Source organism: Pleurodeles waltl, chromosome 8, assembly GCF_031143425.1.
Source record: "Pleurodeles waltl isolate 20211129_DDA chromosome 8, aPleWal1.hap1.20221129, whole genome shotgun sequence".
NCBI classification, from domain to species: Eukaryota; Metazoa; Chordata; class Amphibia; order Caudata; family Salamandridae; genus Pleurodeles; species Pleurodeles waltl.
The window spans coordinates 1,443,510,300-1,443,531,138 of NC_090447.1; positions in this window are offsets into that span (position 1 = coordinate 1,443,510,300).

Here is a 20,839-nt window from a genome sequence, read left to right on the forward strand (position 1 = left end):
AAAGGGACAGACACCAAGGGTGACCAGGCTGAAAGGCTGAAATAGCGACTTTGCTGTACCTAACGTGTCAGAGTGCAGGAAGGAAGTCAACAACAGTCTTATCTCATATATTCCAGATATTCCAAATTACATAAAAAATATATATTCAAAACAAAACGAGTGGGAAAAACTGAGTCGAATATTTCAGAGTGCATGCAGTTCTGCCTAAAATGCACACATTTAAAGTGGGTTGTATGTTCTGTTTCAGTTCATAAAATATGGGAGTTGAAGACTGCACATTTTTCTCAGCCCAAAATGAATTATAAGTCTTACAGTTATTAACTTCTTCCAAACCCCCTCCATCGGCCTATTGTCCAGGAAGCAGCGTCTTCAGTCAGAATCCTTCCAAAGGCCAGAGGGATGCTAAGTAGTCAAAATATCTGAAATCCTCATTAAAACAACCTGAGATATGAAATGAAAATGCAGAAGCGGAAAGATAACTGGACATGGGGGCAGGGCCTTCTGAACAGCCACCTTTGCAGCATTTCAAAGTGTTGCAACTCAAGGCATCATTTATAGAAAGGTGACTGATTAGACTCATAGACATCATTTGAAACCAAAACGTGTCTTGTGTGAGATGGGTGAGGCGGCAGAGACGTTTTAAGGTGCGGGCAAAGAGGGCTCTGGCCTGGGGCCCCAGCTTTTCAGGGGCGTCCCCGATAGAGCCAGCTCGGTTCTGAAGAGAGTCTTGCCCTGCTGACATTGAATAATTCTTATACATTGTTTCAAATACCGTTACCCTTTAATGTATTTTTTAATGTGGGTGATGTGTGACAGTCTATTAGACATTATGCAGAGAAATGTTGTGTTTATGTTTCATGCAACATTCATAAAAACGTTTCTTTTATATAAAAACAGGGCCTCACATGTGTGAAGTAGGAGGGTGTCACAGAAATTATTTGAAGTAATACCAGTGAGCTTCTGCTGTGCTATAATATTAAAACACACGTCACTACCCCCCAAAAAAGGCATGAAACAGCTAAAACTGGATCAAAAATTCAACACTGTTACAAACAGGGCCCCCCAGAATACGTTTGTCCCAGGGCCATCAAAATCCTAAGATGTCATGTTGTGACGGCCCTCTTGGCATAACATGACGTTGTGCCGGCACTGAGACTCCTAGCTACACAGTCTCGCTTCACGGATCTGTCTAAAAGTACAAAACATGCCATGTCATTTTGGATCAGTTCTTGACTGATTTCATTGGGGCGGGTCTATGGAAGAGACAGATTCTGATTAATAGTAATCTGGAACTCTCCAGTAACGTAGAAGTAGTAATGTTATTCAGGCATCATCAGACAAGCAATGGTGTGCCATGCGTAGGACGTGGTTGCTGCACAAGGTACCCTGGGGACAACCCGGTGACCATTGGATGTGGAGAGGCAGTAGGCTGTCACCAGAGGGAAATCCAGGCTTCCTGTTGAATCTCGAGGTTATGTTTTCAGTGTTATTTGAAAGGAAATTTGTCATCTAACGTATGGGTTGCCGGAATGGGGAGAAAGTAAGGAAGTTTTATGAAAAGAGTGAAGTAGGTAGGAGTTAGATGAGGCTATTGTAATGTAAATCCATCACATCTGAAAAAAGCATCATCTTTCAGCTGACTGCTGGTGTATTAAGGAGAATGGTGAAACTGCTCTTTGCATATAGGCCATCTTAAGAGAGGAATCTCTTCGGGAGCATATATGTGATTGCTGTCACTGACATATTGAGCTTGAGTGAATTCCTAGTAGCCAGGAGGAAGAGATTAATGGAGTGAACCAGAAACAGATTTTCTGGGTAAAGGGTGCGTGTACAGGCCTCAGGATACTAAGGTTAGAGATTAACCGGATGGACATAGCAAAAACCCACATATTGGAAGATGGCTGTTTATACACAAAGGTAATCCCCCTTCACCATTTGTCAATTGTGCAAATGTGAGCTGGGACACAGGTTGTATGGCTCAGATATATATTGCAAATAGGGTAAGCATCTGAATCAGAAGCCCCTTGGATGAAATCCTGATGGTAAGACAGAGGGGATCCACATGCTTCAAGTGGTACATGCACCCATAAAAAAATACCTATATCATAGGGCAGCAAGCTGGAGAAAATATGGACTCTGCTGCAAGTGCCACACAGCTGTCTAAGTAGTACATTGAGAAAAGTGACCTAAGGGGGATTAAACAATATACCTGCAAGTTAATATACACACTCAAGTTTAACATACAGAATTAGATCACCTGCAACCATTTAAGAGAATGTTAGATTGTGCTAACTAAAAAGATCTCCAATGCGGCCTCCAAAGGGTTTTGAGAAGGATCATTTATTCCCCTGAGAATATGCCCATATAACCTTTGGTACATCAACTAGTTAGTTGCATTTTTCAACTTCAACTCTTTTTTAAATCTTTGTAATTTAACGTGCCTTTTGCAAGTGGACTATTTGCTAGACTTTGGCTAGAAAAGAAGATCATCATAAAAATGACATGTTGTAGGGAGAGAATTTCAAGATGGAGAGCCTTTTAGTGGTAGCAGACTTGACAGTGTTACCAGTCATTTGGTGGCATCATTGATTCCTGGCAGGGTGACAACGTACTACCTTCACTCACCAAGGAAACTCTAGAGTTCTCCATAGATTATCAGAAAGGTGACCTATTATGAACTTTGACTGCAAAAGTACAGGTTAATTATCTAGAATACCAGTTACGAAATGAGTGTTATGAGGGCTCTCTACATATTTAAGAGCAGATTTACAAAAGGCTAGTGTTGCCTTGCATCACACAGGTCCACACAGTCCCTAACTCGGATTTACTAAGCCACACAAAGACACCTGAAAAGATGACCATTGCTGCTAATTATAGCTGACGTCTTCCATGATAAGATTGTCAAAATGTACACCTCATTAGCCAAATCTGGCGACTTAGAGCAATGTGTACTTAAAAGAAACTCCCAGACTCATATCTTAGTGGATATTTACGTCTCATTAGCTGCCTCTGGTGATCAGCAGCAGTAAATATCCCCCAGACCCACCCCTTAGCAGAGTTCTGCCCTCTAGATTCTACTACTGTGAATGTATTAAATGTGTCTCTCCCTGGGATTCTGTACCATCCGGACTTGTGAGGGTAATAAAATGGGTGCTGTTTCCACATTTACTCTGCCTGTTAAACTCCTTACTGTTGAAAGGCTGGGTTCCCGTGGCCTGGAAACTTTCTATGGTAGTCCCTTTGCTTGAAAAATCCACTCTTGATGACACCGTTTGGGCTAATTACCGACCTATATCCCTTCTGCAGATCTATGCCAAGAGCTTCAAAAACATGTTAAATGTCAGCTCTCAGGATACCTGGAGGGACATGACCTATTACACTTCTCTCAGTCAGGTTCGTTTCAGTCTTAGTACAGAAACAGCCCTTCTCGGTGCTGTGGAGCATCTTAGAAGACAGTTGTATGGTGGATGTACTGAAGCTCTTATTTTATTAGACCTTACTGCAACCTTTGATCCAATATCTCACTCTGTCTGCTGTCAGGTCAGAGATTAACTGAAATTGGTATTCAGGATTTGGCCCTTTCTTGGTTTATATCCTTTGCAAGAGTAATTGGCAAATTCATATTAGACAGGGAATACAGAGGATTAGCGATAAGGCATATGATAAGGGTCTCATCTGTGATCAAGAATATCAATATTTGAATTCCCAAATTACCAGGACCCCTGTTGTCTATGGGGGTACCAAAGATGCACAAAAATGAGGTTGATCCCCCTTTCCACCCAATAGTATCCACAATAGGCTCAATTACTGAACCTTTATCAAAATAAGTAGAGAAGTTTTTGAACAAAGAGTGGTTTGTCTTCCTGCATATGTTAGAGATACTGGCCACATTATTTCCAAATTGGAAGGCATAGCCTTTGATCCAACTACTCAGATTTTAGTCACTATGGATATTGAAGCTCTCTACACTGGCATCCCACAGATGGAAGCGTGGCAAGCTGTGGCCTGATGGTTTGAAAGGGAAGGGATGACTGATCACCTTAGGTTTGTACCTCAATGTCTTCATATTGTCCTTCAAGAGAATTACTTTGAATTTGATGGGAACATCTATCAACAAAGAAAAGGAGTCAGCATGGGGGCGGCCTGTGCTCCGAGTGTAGCTAACATCTATGTAGGCTCTTTGAGGAAGACCACATATATAATGAAGTGGTGCCTTTTCATGAGAATGTCCAGCTCTGGTCCAGATATACTGATGATATCTTTTTTATCTGTTCAGGGTAGGAGGAACAGCTGAATGAATTCAGTGAATGGATCAATGTCTGTGACCCTAATCTTAGGTTTACTATACATAAAAGCAGGGACAGGGTTGAATTCTTGGACATTTGGATCAAACATCATAATCTTCAATTCGAGGTGTCCTTATATACTAAACCTACTTCTAAAAACACTATACTCCATTTCAATAGTTTCCACCCGCAAAGCCAAAAACAAGGAATTCCTTTCTGTCAATTTTTACGGATCCGTAGAAACTGCACTAACTTGCGAGACTATGACCAACATGCTGAAATCTTGCAACAAAAGCTCCTGTTAAGGGGTTATCCTAAACGACTAATAAGAGAGTCCTATAAGAGAGCCAAATATTTCAACCGGGATAGTATGTTTGAAAAGCAAAACGAAGATCCTAAACAAAAAATGGTGTGTGTTATTCAGCACTCCAATTTGAACGAGAAAATTTGAAAAATAATTCAGAATAATTGACAAATTCTCAATAGTAATCAAGAACTATCCCCCTTGGAATGGCCTCTCCTTGCATTTAGGACAAATCAGAACATTTGGAGTAGATGGGTTAGATCAAGTGTACCCAAAGACAGAAATTTCTGTCAAAAGTCGATTACGGGACAGCAACCCATTAGAGGCTACCACAAATGTGGTACATGTAAAGCCTGTTCAGAACCTATTGTAGGGGATATGTTACAATGGAAACAGAAATAATTTAAACTTACAGACATGACTAATTGTAGAACAACGAACTGCACATATTTGATTTGTTGCCCCTGTCCTTTGGGGTAGTAGGAGAAAGAGGACAAGAACTGAGAGTGAGAATATTGGAACATATGTCAAATATACGTAACAACAGGGAGGGAGCACCCTTGGTGCAATACTGGTGAGATATGGAACACAAATCAGAGGATCTTACTTGGACAATCTTGGAAAAAATCAGGAATACTCGGGAAACTGAGGATAATAAAATTAGAAAAAAACGAGAGGTATACTGGATTTTTTGTTTGGATACATATAAAAATTGCCTTAATGAATATATTCCATGGGAAAACGCGATTGGCTAAATGGAAATACCCATCAGAAATGATGGGATATTAACTATCTTAGATGTATGTTCCAAGCTCTATATATTTTTTTTTGGGGGGGGTGCTTTTTTGGCCCTTTTCACTTTTTTGTCCATTGGGAATCTGTTTCTTGTTCACTCCATCTATTTGGGGTGTCTTGTCCCTTAACATCAAGCTTGTACTATAATGAGAGCAAGTTATCCTCTCTTTTTCCCTTGATGGTGACTGTATTTGTTTTGCTTAATTATGTCTGTATGTATGGCCACTATTAAGTCTAGAATGATTTTCTTTCCCTGGGGAGGACACTGGTTACCTTGAACAAAGGTAGTCAAAGAATAGTTCTTTCCATCGTTTTTTTTTTTTTTCTATGTTGAGAGTAGTGCCGGTCTTTGACTGAAATACAATTTCTGTGAGCTATTTTTATACAGGATGTGTTATCACATTATTAGATGATGACCTCTTTGATCCCCCCTCGGCTAGAATAAATATACATATTATTGGTATACCCCGTTCTAAGATGGCCACCATTTAGTGTTATATAATTCCCATCCAAACGTATTACGCGCTTACTCTGTTCCAAGATGACGACTATTTTAAGTTTTCCATCACAATATGTATACCGTTGGGATAACCTGTGTGCCATCCGAGGACGATTTTACATCAGATAGCTGGAGGCCAAAATGTATTATCCTTAGGAGCCATATCAATACTATCGATATGCGCTACTCGTGCGGTCCTGTTCTAAGATGGCGGCTAATTAGAGTTAGTTTTGCCATCTATTTACTTCCGGGATGCGTTGCACGTAAATCACAGATGACTTTTCATAGGTCACTGGAGGTTTAAAACGAGTTTCGACAGGGAAGCACGTTAAGGATAACCTACTAGAAGCACGTGGTTGCGAATCAGGTGAGTGAAATGAGTGGGGCTCTCCATATAGGGGGTAGCAGCTAGTTAATAGAACGTGTCGATTAACTTTCCATATTAGAACTATGTTACTATCTTGATACAGGTGGGCCCAACAGTTCTAACTTATAAAGTGGACATATATATATATACATCTTAAAATACTATGTAGACAGTTATTATCTACATTTTGACAACAGGTAGATAGCTATTACTTTCCGTCTATTGTTTTCACAGTGGACATATTTGTTATCATGATGGCAATATATGATAAAAGAATGGAGCCTGCAATGTGACGAAGTGGAATCCTTATATTGAGTGTCAACTTTTGGAGGTAATGTTAAGTATGAATATAAGGGAAAACTGTATAGATATATAGACAGCAGGTGGCCCTCTCCTCTGTATAAGTAATTATATTACATACTTGTCTTAAAGATGATTGAGCACCACAAATAGTGGTAATCTTAACAAGCTGTGGAATTTGAACATACCATCTATGAGAATTGATTGATTCCTCTGAAATATCTATATATTGGTTTGGAAGGTAATGGTTTATAGTAATGGAATAATGAGATACTTGGGAGGTAGGCGTTATAGCGCACTCTTTGAGGGAGAACACTGTGGTCTTCTTTGCGTTTTTCAGGTTTGTGATATGTATCCTTAGGCATTATTAGTGGCTACTTATGTTTTTTGCACCATATATTTTTCTTTTTTCTTTTCTTTCTTCTTTTTTCTTTCTTGTTTTGGTTTCTTTTTTTCTGTATTCCTTAAATATCTTTTCGCATGGTGTATGTGTACTTTTGGGCTTTGTTGGGTATTTATATATGCACATTTATTGACATGTCTTTCTATTTCACGTTTGTGGTGCAAATTATGAAATATGGAGTGTCTTTGGAGATGTGGATTCCTTGCCTCAAGGACGGTTTTTGCGTTTTTGTGTCTTTTTTGTACTAGATATCCCCTATTGATCTGATGGCATCCTAAAGAATTGGCGTATTGCTCTGTGCGCCTGTCCCTGCTGTGGTTTTTCTTCCCAGGCATAAACTTTAGGTTTGGCACTGCCCTGATGAAGGTGGCCTCCAAATGAGAGGCATACCGAAACGCATGTAGGTTTTTGGTTCCTACGGTTCTTTGGATTAACTTGTATTAGTATAGTGTTTCATATTTTATATCTTATCATGTATGAATTAGTGAACTTATTGTTGTTATTTTTCTGTTTTTTGTCATTATGTATTTGATGTGATATGTTTTATGTATTTAATACTTTCTTCTGTATAGGTCCTTTGGAATTGTAGACATAAGGTTTATGACCCTGTATATTTGAGTTTTCTGTTGTTGGGTTGTTTTTTGTCTGTGGGTGGGAGCATTGAGGATTTTTTGTATATATAGGGGGTCATTACAACATTGGCGGTAAAAGGCGCTTACCGCCGTGCAGAAGACCGCCAACACACCGGCGCGGCCGCGGAATTCCGCCACAGCTATTACGACCCACATCTCGAAATCCAACAAAATTCAGACACCCACACAAGTCCGCCACACCAAAGGTCAGTGATAAACTGGTGAAAACAAAACCTCCACCGTCACGCCAACAGAAATACGCCCATGCTATCATGACCCATGAATCCACGCAGCGGTCTTTCAACCGCGGTATTCCATTGGCGGTACACACCCCGCGCTCAAAATACACACACATCTCCAAAACACCACCACATTGGACAATGTGAAATACACACACCTGGTACACATACACATACCACTCCCACACACCCAATACAATATAAAACACACACCCACATCACCCACAAACCCCTACGACCACCATTACAGAGAGAAGGCCAGAGAGAGACACCACCATCAACAAACTAGCATCCACAGGCACTCAACACCATCACCCACACAACTGCCATACACAAAACACCACACACCACTACATATCACCACACTTATCACCACACACACCACCCCACACATCACCTACAACACCCCATGGCATGGCAAAGACACCCCAGGTTCTCGGAGGAGGAGCTCAGGGTCATGGTGGAGGAAATCGTCCAGGTAGAGCCACAGCTATTTGGATCACAGGTGCAGCACACCTCCATAGCTAGGAAGATGGAGCTATGGCGAAGAATAGTGGACAGGGTCAACGCAGTGGAACAGCACACAAGAAATCGGGACGACATCAGGAAGAGGTGGAACGACCTACGGGGGAAGGTGCATTCCGTGGTCGCAAGACACCACATCGCAGTACAGCGGACTGGCAGCGGACCCACACCTCCTCACCCACAACTAACAACATGGGAGGAGCAGGTCTTGGTGATTCTGCATCCTGAGGGCCTCGCAGGAGTCGGTGGAGGAATGGACTCTGGTAAGTCAAATCTTAACTATCATATCCCCCACCCTACCTGCATGCTATCACAGACCACCACCCTCGCCCCCTCCCCTATCACTCCAACTCCTCACAAATGTACTAATAACACAAACCACCCATCCCAACACCAAGCCCTGCATGACAAAACAAAGCATGGATACCCATCACTAAAGCATGCCCACTGCACATACCCATAACACCCCCCTCAACCATCATCACACAAGCCCCCACACAGGAATGCTAGCACTGGGGTACACGGTCACCCACCCATTGCACACCATGACACACACAGATGCAATAATCATGCTTTTACACCCCTGCAGGACCACTACCCAACGTCACCAGACAGGAGGGTCCAGACATCTCCACCCCACCCACAGAAGAGGCCCACAGTGATGACAGCAGCTCTGTCCAACTGGATCCAGATGACCAGCCCAGACCATCGTGGGCCTCGGGACAGTCGGTTCCCCTCACACAGGCACAGCCCACCACAGACCTTCCACCCTCTGGTAACAGCAGCACAGCACCCACCCAGCGGGCCCATACCTCCGTGCCCAGGACATGTCAATCAGCTGTGTGTCCACCACTGGAGGGAACCCAGGATAACCCACCACCCCAACAACAACAGGGGCCTGGGGGCAGTGGCAGTGGGCACACGGTCCAGGGGACGGGGGCACAGGAACACAGGGGAACTGGGAGGGCTGCTGTGCGACGGGGGGAGGACAGGCCAAGGGAACCCACTCTCCACGAGGCCCTCTCCTCCATCATGGGAGCATACCACCACTCCCAGGAGACAATGGCAACGGTCCTGGCCAAGTTTCAGGAGACCCAGCGCATGCAGGAGGAACAGTATTTGGGGTTCAGGCAGGAACTGAGAACCATCAGCTCCACCCTGGGCACCATCGTAGGGGTGCTGAAGGAAATACTTAACACCAGGAGGGACACTGTGGCACTTCAAGGGGCCCCTGACACTAGCATGGATGATGAACTGCCCACCATCTCTGTCGGCGCTAGTGGACAGGAGGCACCGCCACAGGACCACCACACCAGCACCCCACCGCCTGCAGACGGAGAACCACCCCACAAGCGGTCCCTGAGATCCAGGAACAAGACAGAGCACGATGCCAAGACCCCCGCCAAGAAATGAGACCACCCTGATTGTCATCCTACTGTCCCACTTTGTAACCCTGTCCATATTGGAACTGCCCCAGCTCCACTTCCTATGCCCATATGGGCAACGCACCTGTGAGACTAATAGACTGGACTCTGCCATGGACATTCCTCCACCATCACCCCTCACCATTTTACAACCCCCCTCCAATATTTAGCACTTCAATAAACACCCTTCAAGCACAAAACAATCTGGAGTCAGTCTGTGATTTCGAAAATGTGTATTAGCAATGACAGTGACAAAATGCGTTTTCAAATGTAATGTCAACATACCTATGTCACACATCTCAAGTCCATGAGGAATCTAAGCACATGACACACGTTGGAAACCACACCTGTGAAACCGTAAAGGAAATGTACAACTCAGTGACCATATACAGGTTGAAATCGACAGACAGGATAGAGGTAGAAGTGTGAAAGTACTTGTAGTAGGCAGGAATGTTTTCTCACCTGTGTGTCACTGGAAATATTGCTGGATAACTGAGTCCCTGTTGTCAATGTCTTCTTCCTCTGCTTCCTCCTCATCACTGTCCACAGGTTCCACAGCTGCCACAACACCGTCATCTGGACCATCCTCCTGCAGAAAAGGCACCTGTCATCGCAAAGCCAAGTTGTGAAGCATACAGGAGGCCACGATGATCTGGCACACCTTCTTTGGTGAGTAGAATAGGGAACCACCTGTCATATGGAGGCACCTGAACCTGGCCTTCAGGAGGCCGAAGGTGCGTTCGATCACCCTCCTAGTCCGCCCATGGGCCTCATTGTAGTGTTCCTCTGCCCTGGTCCTGGGATTCCTCACTGGGGTCAGTAGCCAGGACAGGTTGGGGTAACCAGAGTCCCCTAATAGCCACACACGGTGCCTCTGGAGTTGACCCATCACATAAGGGATGCTGCTATTCCGCAGGATGTAGGCGTCATGCACAGAACCAGGGAACATAGCATTTACCTGGGAGATGTACTGGTCTGCCAAAGATACCATCTGTACATTCATGGAATGATAACTCTTCTGGTTCCTGTACACCTGTTCACTCCTGTGGGGGAGGGACCAGAGCCACATGGGTCCCATCAATGGCACCTATGATGTTGGGGATATGTCCAAATGCATAGAAGTCCCCTTTAACTGTAGGCAAATCCTCCACCTGAGGGAAAACGATGTAGCTCCGCATGTGTTTCAGCAGGGCAGACAACACTCTGGACAACACGTTGGAAAACATAGGCCGGGACATCCCTGATGCCATGGCCACTGTTGTTTGAAATGACCCACTTGCAAGGAAATTGAGCACTGATAGCACCTGCACTTGAGGGGGGATTCCTGTGGGATGGCGGATTGCTGACATCAGGTCAGGCTCCAACTGGGCACACAGTTCCTGGATTGTGGCACGGTCAAACCTGTAGGTGATGATCAAACTTCTTTCCTCCATTGTCGACAGGTCCACCAGCGGTCAGTACACCGGAGGATTCCGCCATCTCCTCACATGTCCCAGCGGACGGTACCTAGGAAGGACAACAGCGACCACAGAGTCAAACAACTCAGAGGTATGTACCCACAGTCTACACAGAACACCATTCATACATAAAATGTGGCCTGTATTTGTGTTGTGAGACAAGGCCTAGGTATGTGTGACGCAGTTGGTAATTAGGCCATGTGGGCCCCTGAAATGGCGGCTGCCTGACCTCTAAAGTGGGACAATGGGATGTGAGGTAACTGCGCTGGTGTTGTACACCGTCGCGGTAGGCGGTCGAAGACCCCGGCGCAATGCTGCATTGGTTAACATTGGACCCTATGGGTCCCTGGAGCCAATGACGATGTACGCCGGCGGTGATGGTACGCACCGCAGCGGACGTGACCGCCATTTTCTATCTGTTCAATCACTTGATACCTGATCTTCAACAGGAGAGGACCTGCACTGCAAGTGCTGCTGTGACCTCGGTCTGGAAGAGACAATGGCTTGTGCGTCTGGGGAAAGGGCCCCTGCCTTCACTGCAGAGGAGTTGGAGAAGCTCGTGGACGGGGTCCTCCCCCAGTACACGCTACTCTACGGTCCTCCAGACCAACAGGTAAGTACACAGGGAGCACGTTGTATGGGCTATGCCTGTGTGGAGAGGGCTGGTTGTAAGAATGAAGGGGGCACAGTTCTGCATGCATGAAGGACTGTGAATGCATGTGCCACATAGCAAGGGTAGGGATGTGGGCCACTCACTTAGACGGTGCAGTTGGTAATGACTTCTCTTCTTCCCCTGTACATGTCATGTGGGTCAGCGCCCACCAGAAGAAGGATATTCGGCGTGCCGTCACCAAGGATGTCCGGACCCTGGGGGTCCACCATAGACGGAGCACCCACTGCCGGAAAAGATGGGAGGACATTCGCCGCTGGAGCAAGAAGACGGCGGAGGCTCAGCTGGGGATGGCCTCCCAACGTGGGAGGGGTGCCTGTCGAACCATGACCCCCCTGATGTTCCGGATCCTGGCGGTGGCCTACCCTGAGTTGGATGGGCACTTGAGGGCATCACAGCAGACACAAGGGGGTGAGTACAACATCATTCAGCGGACGTTGTGCGCAGTGAAGGTGTCTGGGTGGGGGAGGAGGGCTGTGGGTTTCCTTAGGCCAGGGCGAGTTCCGTAGGCTAGGCCCCTCCGTAATGCAGGCCATGTGGCACCCCACCCCAACTCTGTAGAGTGCCAAGTACAGGTATTCATGCCCCTGTGTCATCTATGTGTGCAGATGTCATCCATAGCCATGTAGGCCATATCCCAGGAATTGCATCTGTAGAGCCCAACAGCGCGACGTAGTGCAGGGGGCTGCTGTGTCTGTATTGTCCACCAACGGTAGCGGTAAGCCATGCACTCAACCTGTCTTTCTTCTGTCGTCCCCCCTTTTTGTGGTCTCCCTGTTATTGTGTGCATCAGCATCATCAGGCGGAGGTACAGTGGCACCGGAGCACGAGGGAGCTGCATCCCACATGGCCATGGAGGGCCACACCACGGACTCAGAATACACCAGTGGGACGGAGGGCGAGGGGAGCACCACGGCGGTCACAGGATCTGCAACCAGCGACACGGACTCGTCCTCCGATGGGAGCTCCCTTGTGGTGGTGGCAAAATCTGTGCCCCCCACTTCTACAGGTACAGCCGCCACCCCCCCTACCAGCACCGCCCTCCCAGGAGCCCCTCAGCGTGTGCCCCGTGCCCGCTCACCCAGGAGGGTGGGCATCACCTTCGCCCCAGGCACCTCAGCCCCTGCCCCAGTCACCTCTGCTGCCCTCAGTGAGGAGGCCATTGACCCTCAGGTCCCTCACTGTTGGGCAGTCTACCATTTTGAATGCCATCCAGGGTGTAGAAAGGGAATTGCAACGTGCAAATGCATTCCTGGAGGGCATTCATTCTGGTCAGGCTGCCCTTCATCGAACCCTGAAAACTCTGGCCTCAGCACTGATGGCAGCCATTGTCCCTGTATCTAGCCTCCCCCCTCCAACTTCCTCCACCCAGACCCAAGACTCTGTACCCCAGCCTATCCCAAGCACACCATCAGACCAGCCTGCACACACCTCACCACACAAGGGAAGCTCAGGCAAACATAAGCACCACACATCCCACAGGCACTCACGCAAGCATCACACACATACAGGCACACCAACATCCACTGCCTCCACTGTGTCCCCCTCCTCCTCATCTCCCTCCTCCCTCCCAGTCTCGTCTACACTCACACCTGCATGCACTACCACTACAGCCACTACGTCCCGCACCAGCACACCCACCACCACACCCCGCTCACGTGCACTCACCACCCCCACTACCATTTACACGTCCCCTGTGTCCTCTCCCAGTATGTCTGTGACGCCCCCTCCGAAGATACACAAACGCAGGCACACACCCACCCAACAGCCATCCACCTCACGACAGCCTCCAGCCCATGCACCTGCACCCAAATCGACAAAAGTTACACCTCCTACAACCACCACCTCTTCCTTCACTCCCAAACCCCCTCCACTCCGTCTGTCCTGCACAGGATGAAGCACTCTGGGCACAAAGCCCCCTCCAGAACCAGTGGAGACTTGCATCCACTCCGTCTGTCCTGCACAGGATGAAGCACTCTGGGCACAAAGCCCTCTCCAGAACCAGTGGAGACTTGCATCCACTACCTCAGTCATTGGCAGGATGAAGCACTCTGGGCACAAAGCCCCCTCCAGAACCAGTGGAGACTTGCATCCACTCCGTCTGTCCTGCACAGGATGAAGCACTCTGGGCACAAAGCCCTCTCCAGAACCAGTGGAGACTTGCATCCACTACCTCAGTCCTTGGCAGGATGAAGCACTCTGGGCACAAAGCCCCCTCCAGAACCAGTGGAGACTTGCATCCACTCCGTCTGTCCTTGGCAGGATGAAGCACTCTGGGCACAAAGCCCCCTCCAGAACCAGTGAAGACTTGCATCCACTCCGTCTGTCCTGCACAGGATGAAGCACTCTGGGCACAAAGCCCCCTCCAGAACCAGTGGAGACTTACATCCACTCCATCTGTCCTGCACAGGATGAAGCACTCTGGGCACAAAGCCCCCTCCAGAACCAGTGGAGACTTGCATCCACTACCTCAGTCCTTGGCAGGATGAAGCACTCTGCGCACAAAGCCCCCTCCAGAACCGGTGGAGACTTGCATCCACTATCTCAGTCCTTGGCAGGATGAAGCACTCTGGGCACAAAGCCCCCTCTAGAACCAGTGGAGACTTGCATCCACTCCGTCTGTCCTGCACAGGATGAAGCACTCTGGGCACAAAGCCCCCTCCAGAACCAGTGGAGACTTGCATCCACTACCTCAGTCCTTGACAGGATGAAGCACTCTGGGAATAAAGCCCCCTCCAGAACCAGTGGAGACTTGCATCCACTCCGTCTGTCCTTGGCAGGATGAAGCACTCTGGGCAGAAAGCCCCCTACAGAACCAGTGGAGACTTCCATCCACTCCGTATGTCCTGCACAGGATGAAGCACTCTGGGCACAAAGCCCCCTCCAGAACCAGTGGAGACTTGCATCCACTCCGTCTGTCCTGCACAGGATGAAGCACTCTGGGCACGAAGCCCCCTCCAGAACCAGTGGGACTTGCATCCACTCCGTCTGTCCGGCACAGGATGAAGCACTCTGGGCACAAAGCCCCCTCCAGAACCAGTGGAGACTTGCATCCACTACCTCAGTCCTTGGCAGGATGAAGCACTCTGGGCACAAAGCCCCCTCCAGAACCAGTGGAGACTTGCATCCACTCCGTCTGTCCTGCACAGGATGAAGCACTCTGGGCACAAAGCCCTCTCCAGAACCAGTGGAGACTTGCATCCACTACCTCAGTCCTTGGCAGGATGAAGCACTCTGGGCACAAAGCCCCCTCCAGAACCAGTGGAGACTTGCATCCACTCCGTCTGTCCTTGGCAGGATGAAGCACTCTGGGCACAAAGCCCCCTCCAGAACCAGTGAAGACTTGCATCCACTCCGTCTGTCCTGCACAGGATGAAGCACTCTGGGCACAAAGCCCCCTCCAGAACCAGTGGAGACTTACATCCACTCCATCTGTCCTGCACAGGATGAAGCACTCTGGGCAAAAAGCCCCCTCCAGAACCAGTGGAGACTTGCATCCACTACCTCAGTCCTTGGCAGGATGAAGCACTCGGCGCACAAAGCCCCCTCCAGAACCGGTGGAGACTTGCATCCACTATCTCAGTCCTTGGCAGGATGAAGCACTCTGGGCACAAAGCCCCCTCTAGAACCAGTGGAGACTTGCATCCACTCCGTCTGTCCTGCACAGGATGAAGCACTCTGGGCACAAAGCCCCCTCCAGAACCAGTGGAGACTTGCATCCACTACCTCAGTCCTTGACAGGATGAAGCACTCTGGGAATAAAGCCCCCTCCAGAACCAGTGGAGACTTGCATCCACTCCGTCTGTCCTTGGCAGGATGAAGCACTCTGGGCAGAAAGCCCCCTACAGAACCAGTGGAGACTTCCATCCACTCTGTATGTCCTGCACAGGATGAAGCACTCTGGGCACAAAGCCCCCTCCAGAACCAGTGGAGACTTGCATCCACTCCGTCTGTCCTGCACAGGATGAAGCACTCTGGGCACGAAGCCCCCTCCAGAACCAGTGGGACTTGCATCCACTCCGTCTGTCCTGCACAGGATGAAGCACTCTGGGCACAAAGCCCCCTCCAGAACCAGTGGAGACTTGCATCCACTACCTCAGTCCTTGGCAGGATGAAGCACTCTGGGCACAAAGCCCCCTCCAGAACCAATGGAGACTTGCATCCACTCTGTCTGTCCTTGGCAGGATGAAGCACTCTGGGCACAAAGCCCCCTCCAGAACCAGTGGAGACTTGCATCCACTTCGTCTGTCCTGCACAGGATGAAGCACTCTGGGCACAAAGCCCCCTCCAGAACCAGTGGAGACTGTTATCCACTTGAGAGACTGTGGCTTTGCACTCCCCAGGATGGTACAGTGGGCAACCCACCCACTGCAGGGACTTGAGAGACTTCGGCTTTGCACTCCCCAGGATGGTACAGTGGGCAACCCACCCACTGCAGAGACTTGAGAGACTGTGGCTTTGCACTCCCCAGGATGGTACAGTGGGCAACCCACCCACTTGGGAGACTTGAGAGACTGTGGCTTTGCACTCCCCAGGATGGTACAGTGGACAACCCACCCACTGAAGAGACTTGAGATACTGTGGCTTTGCACGCCCCAGGATGGTACAGTGGGCAACCCACCCACTTGGGAGACTTGAGAGACTGTGGCTTTGCACTCCCCAGGATGGTACAGTGGGCAACCCACCCACTGCAGAGACTTGAGAGACTGTGGCTCTGCACTCCCCAGGATACATCAATGGGCATGGAGCCCCCTCGTGGATCTGGCGTTGTGCACTCATCTGGCTGAGGTGCCCCCCCTTCCTTTCCCCCTGAGGTGCCTGTTGTATTTCTATTTGATGCCCCTGCAGTGTTCTCTCCGTTTTGATCGGGTATCTTGTGTGGGCCTCGCCCATGCATTTTGGGCCCAGTGGTCCACGGACAATGAATGGTGCAATACTACTAATCGTGGTGTATATTTTGTTTAATGTGTATATATATATATATGTATATATTTGCTTACTGTATTTTGATATATTACAATGGTTCAACTCATTTCCTTTTGTCTTTGCATTCTTCCGGGGGGGTTGGGGGTTGTTACTGTAATGTATAGACATGCATTGGTGGGTGTGTTGTAGTGAGTGAGGGTCGGGGTGGGGGTTGCGATGTTGGTTGTGTGTGTCCCTGTGTTTTTGCCTCCCCCCTCCCCTATGTCGTAGGTGCAGTACTCACCGTGGTCTTCCCTGCCTGCGTTGATGATCCTCGTATAGGGGCAGGAAGACTATTGCAGGGAGTACATGGAGTTCCGACTCCATGGTGCCCTCGTTCCTCGTGGAGTGTGTAGAGGTGAGCGTTTTCCCTTTTGAAATGGCTGTTTCTGCTGTGTTTTTATCCGCAGTGAATCCACCCCGGAAAAGTTGGCGGATTGGTAGGTTGTGATACTGTGGGCGGTACATTGTCCTCCGCCTGTCTGTTGGCGGTGACCGTCGCGCTGTTTGTCTGTACCGCCGTGGCAGTCTGAGTGTTAAAGTGGCTGTCTTTGTTGGCGGTTTCCGCAACGGTCATAATTCAAATTTTTTTACAGCAGGCCTGTTGCCGGTTTTACCGCCGCTTTAACACCGTCCGCCAGGGTTGTAATGACCACCATAGTCTTTATTTGTACAGTATTGTGTTTTAGTTTTTGTTTCATGTTTTTTGCATATTTATAATAAAATATTGATGATATAAGGGTTTGATCTCATGATATTTAAATTTTTTCTGAAAAACAGATTTATAGTACTGTATTGGTAGCCCTCAGTTGGGACACAAATGATAATAAGAGTTTGACATACAGTATATTATCCTATTATATTTATATCTTGATGTTTTTCTATATTTATTTATATAGTGATATTTGATAGTAACTCTATAACTTTTTTCTGTTTCAATGATTATTTCCCTGCATGCGCTACTTCATTCAACCAGGGACCCTCTATAGTTCTTTTTATATCCTTTCTACAACATCGCTCATTTCAAGTATTTTCTAAGCCCACCGGTCTTCAGTATTACATCTTCTGTGTGGTAAGACATTATTCAATATCTGTGTTAGGTCTTTGGCCGATTTAGTAGCAGCCCACGGACTGTCCTTGTATTTGTATGCTGATTAAACTCAGATCATTGTTTCCCTAAATGAGTAACATGTCATACATTCATCCAATTTTAGCCTTTGTCTCACTGAGGTGGCAGGGTGGATGAGACTGTATTACCTTACACTGAATAGGGACAAGACAGAGGTGCAAGTTGTGGGTAATCAACCTCAGCTCTGCAGCCCACAATGGTGGCCAAATGATCTCGGGCCATGACAACTCCCAGCACGTTGGTAAAGAACTTAGGTGTTTGGCTTGATTTCAGCTTCTTTATGGATTATCAAATAACTATGATTGTGGCCTTGTGCTTCAGCTACTTAAATGTCTCAGGAAACTTCTTCCTCTCTCTCCACAAAGAACAGTCATACAGTCTTTGATCATCTATAGGCTAGACACCCATAACATGCTATACCTAGGTGAGTCAAAAAAGTGCTAAAGAGGCTTCAGATGGGCAGCATGCTGCAGCTTGTTTGCTCTGTCATGTGCCAATGTATTCCTTGGTTTCTTCACAGGTATGCACTCTTCAGTAGTTACCAATAGATAAGCGTGTTCAATTTAAAACACTGTGCTACATGCACAAGGCCTTAAATTGATGTGGCCCAAATTGTCTGAGCACACTGATGAATTTCTTCTTTCCTAAGCACATTCTTCACTCTGGGTGTGTACATCTGGTTTAAATACCTCACTTTAAATTATTGAGGCAATGTGGCAGGTGTTTTGACTTTATTAACCTGACCCTGTGAAACACTCTTTCTTTAAAACTCCGTGCCCGTACTTCTTTTCTGGATCTTCCCAAGGTTGTTAAAAACATGGTTATTTTATGGTGACTGCTTTCCACTACCTTACAGCAACGCTTGGAAACCCAAATGCCATGCACTTTACAAATTCACAGAAAGATACTGCACAATCTGCCAACTTAGGACCTGATTTAGAGTTTGGGGGATGGGGTTACTCTGTTACAACGTGTCGGATTTCCTAGCCGCTGTATTACAATCCCATTATATCCTATGGGATTCATAATACAGCGGACAGGATACCTGTCATGTTTGTCACATAGTAACCCATCCTCATTTGGTTTTCCCTTTGCAGGCCACTTGCTATACAGGTTTTTCTGCGTGGGCGACTGTTTGAAGGCCCTAGCCCTATTGAATAAGGCCAAGTCAAAGGCTGCAACTTGTGGGGAATGAAAATTGTATGAGGCTGGCCTGGTTTGTAGTGGGTACCTTGGGTACTTACACCTTACACCAGGTCCAGTTATCCCTTGTTAGTGAATGTAGTAGTGTTCTAGCAGCTTAGGCTGATAAAGGTAGCTATAGCAGAGCAGCTTAGGCTGAACTAGAAGACATGCAAAGCTCATGCAATACCGCTTATAGTTACACAGTAATTATACACAAGTAAAGACAATACCCAGTGTTACCAAAAATAAAGGTATTTATTTAGGTGACACTGTACCATAAATATCTTAGAGGTAATACTCCTTCTAGAGGTAAGTATCATACACAATATACACACTAGACACCAAAACTAGACAAGTAAATAGCCATAGAACAATGCGAACAATAGGAAATGCTATTGAATGCAATAGGAGAAAATGGGTCTAGGAGCAACACAAACCCTATACTAAGAAAGTGGAATGTGAATCAAAAATTCCCCCCTAGACAAGTGTAGTGTGTGCAGAATTGCTGGAAAAGTAAAAATACAGTAACAGTAAGTAAATTACCTCACCCCAGAGCCCAGAAAAGCAGGAGTAAAGTACTGCAAGTTTCCTTAGGACACACTACACCTCGTTTTTGGGATTTTGCAGCAGCCAACCAAGTCCGCAAAGAACAACTGTTAGGTTATTGGACCTGAAGACCTGCAAAGGAAGGGGACCAAGTCCAGAAGTCAAAAGAAGTTCAAGGAAGGACAGGAGCCCCTGCCAACCCTGAAGAGGGTGCAAAAGAAGAGTCCACGGTTAGTTGAAGACTGCAGAAATGCACCCTAGGAAGATGCCAGCGGACTCTTGCATGATGCAAAAGATGTCCCATGGCGTGAAGATCATTGCAGACAAGATTTTGTGTTGGAAGGTGCCAACAAGCCTTGGCTACGACAAAAGTGCATTTTGCATCAAAATGGTGCTGGATGGACCCAGGAGGAACCTGGGGGCCTCAATGCTGTGTGAGGAGAAAGAGAGGCCTCTCAGCACTTTAGAGAGCTCTCAGGATACCAGCCAGCACCCCCAGGAATCGCAGGATCCGGGTTCAAAGGAAATGCAGTTGATGCAGCACAACAAAAGAATGTCCCACGCCGCCGGAGAACAACTCAGCGAGTTGAGCATTGCAGGATGGAGGGCTGGGGCACAGACGCCTCAGGAGGTGAGGAAGACGCAGTACACAAGGATATCGTCGCTCTTGGGGAAGGCAAGGTCTTACCTCCTCCAAATTGCATCAGCAGGACCTCAGGATAGTCTATGTCGATGATGTCCACCCTCTGTGTCCTTAGGAGCACGCTTGTTGCTGTGAGAGGAGTCCCAGTGTACTGGTCGTCACTTTGGAATGTGCCTGCTTGGAGCAGGGGAGTGACTCTGTCACTCCACAGGAGATTTCTTCAGTCCTTTTGGTGCAGGATGAAGACAGGAAGTCCCCAGAGCATGCACACAATGGAAACTGTTGCAGTTGCTGACTTGGAGCTGAGGTTGCTGAAGAAAAGTGTCTCTTGTAGACACTTTGTTGCAGTTACAGTGGAGCAGGCTGCGGTTGATCCGAGGTCAGAAGAGTCTGAAGCTGTTACAGAGGATTCCTGAAGGAAACTTGCAAGCAGAATTTGAAGAGAACCCACAGGAAATACCCTAAATAGC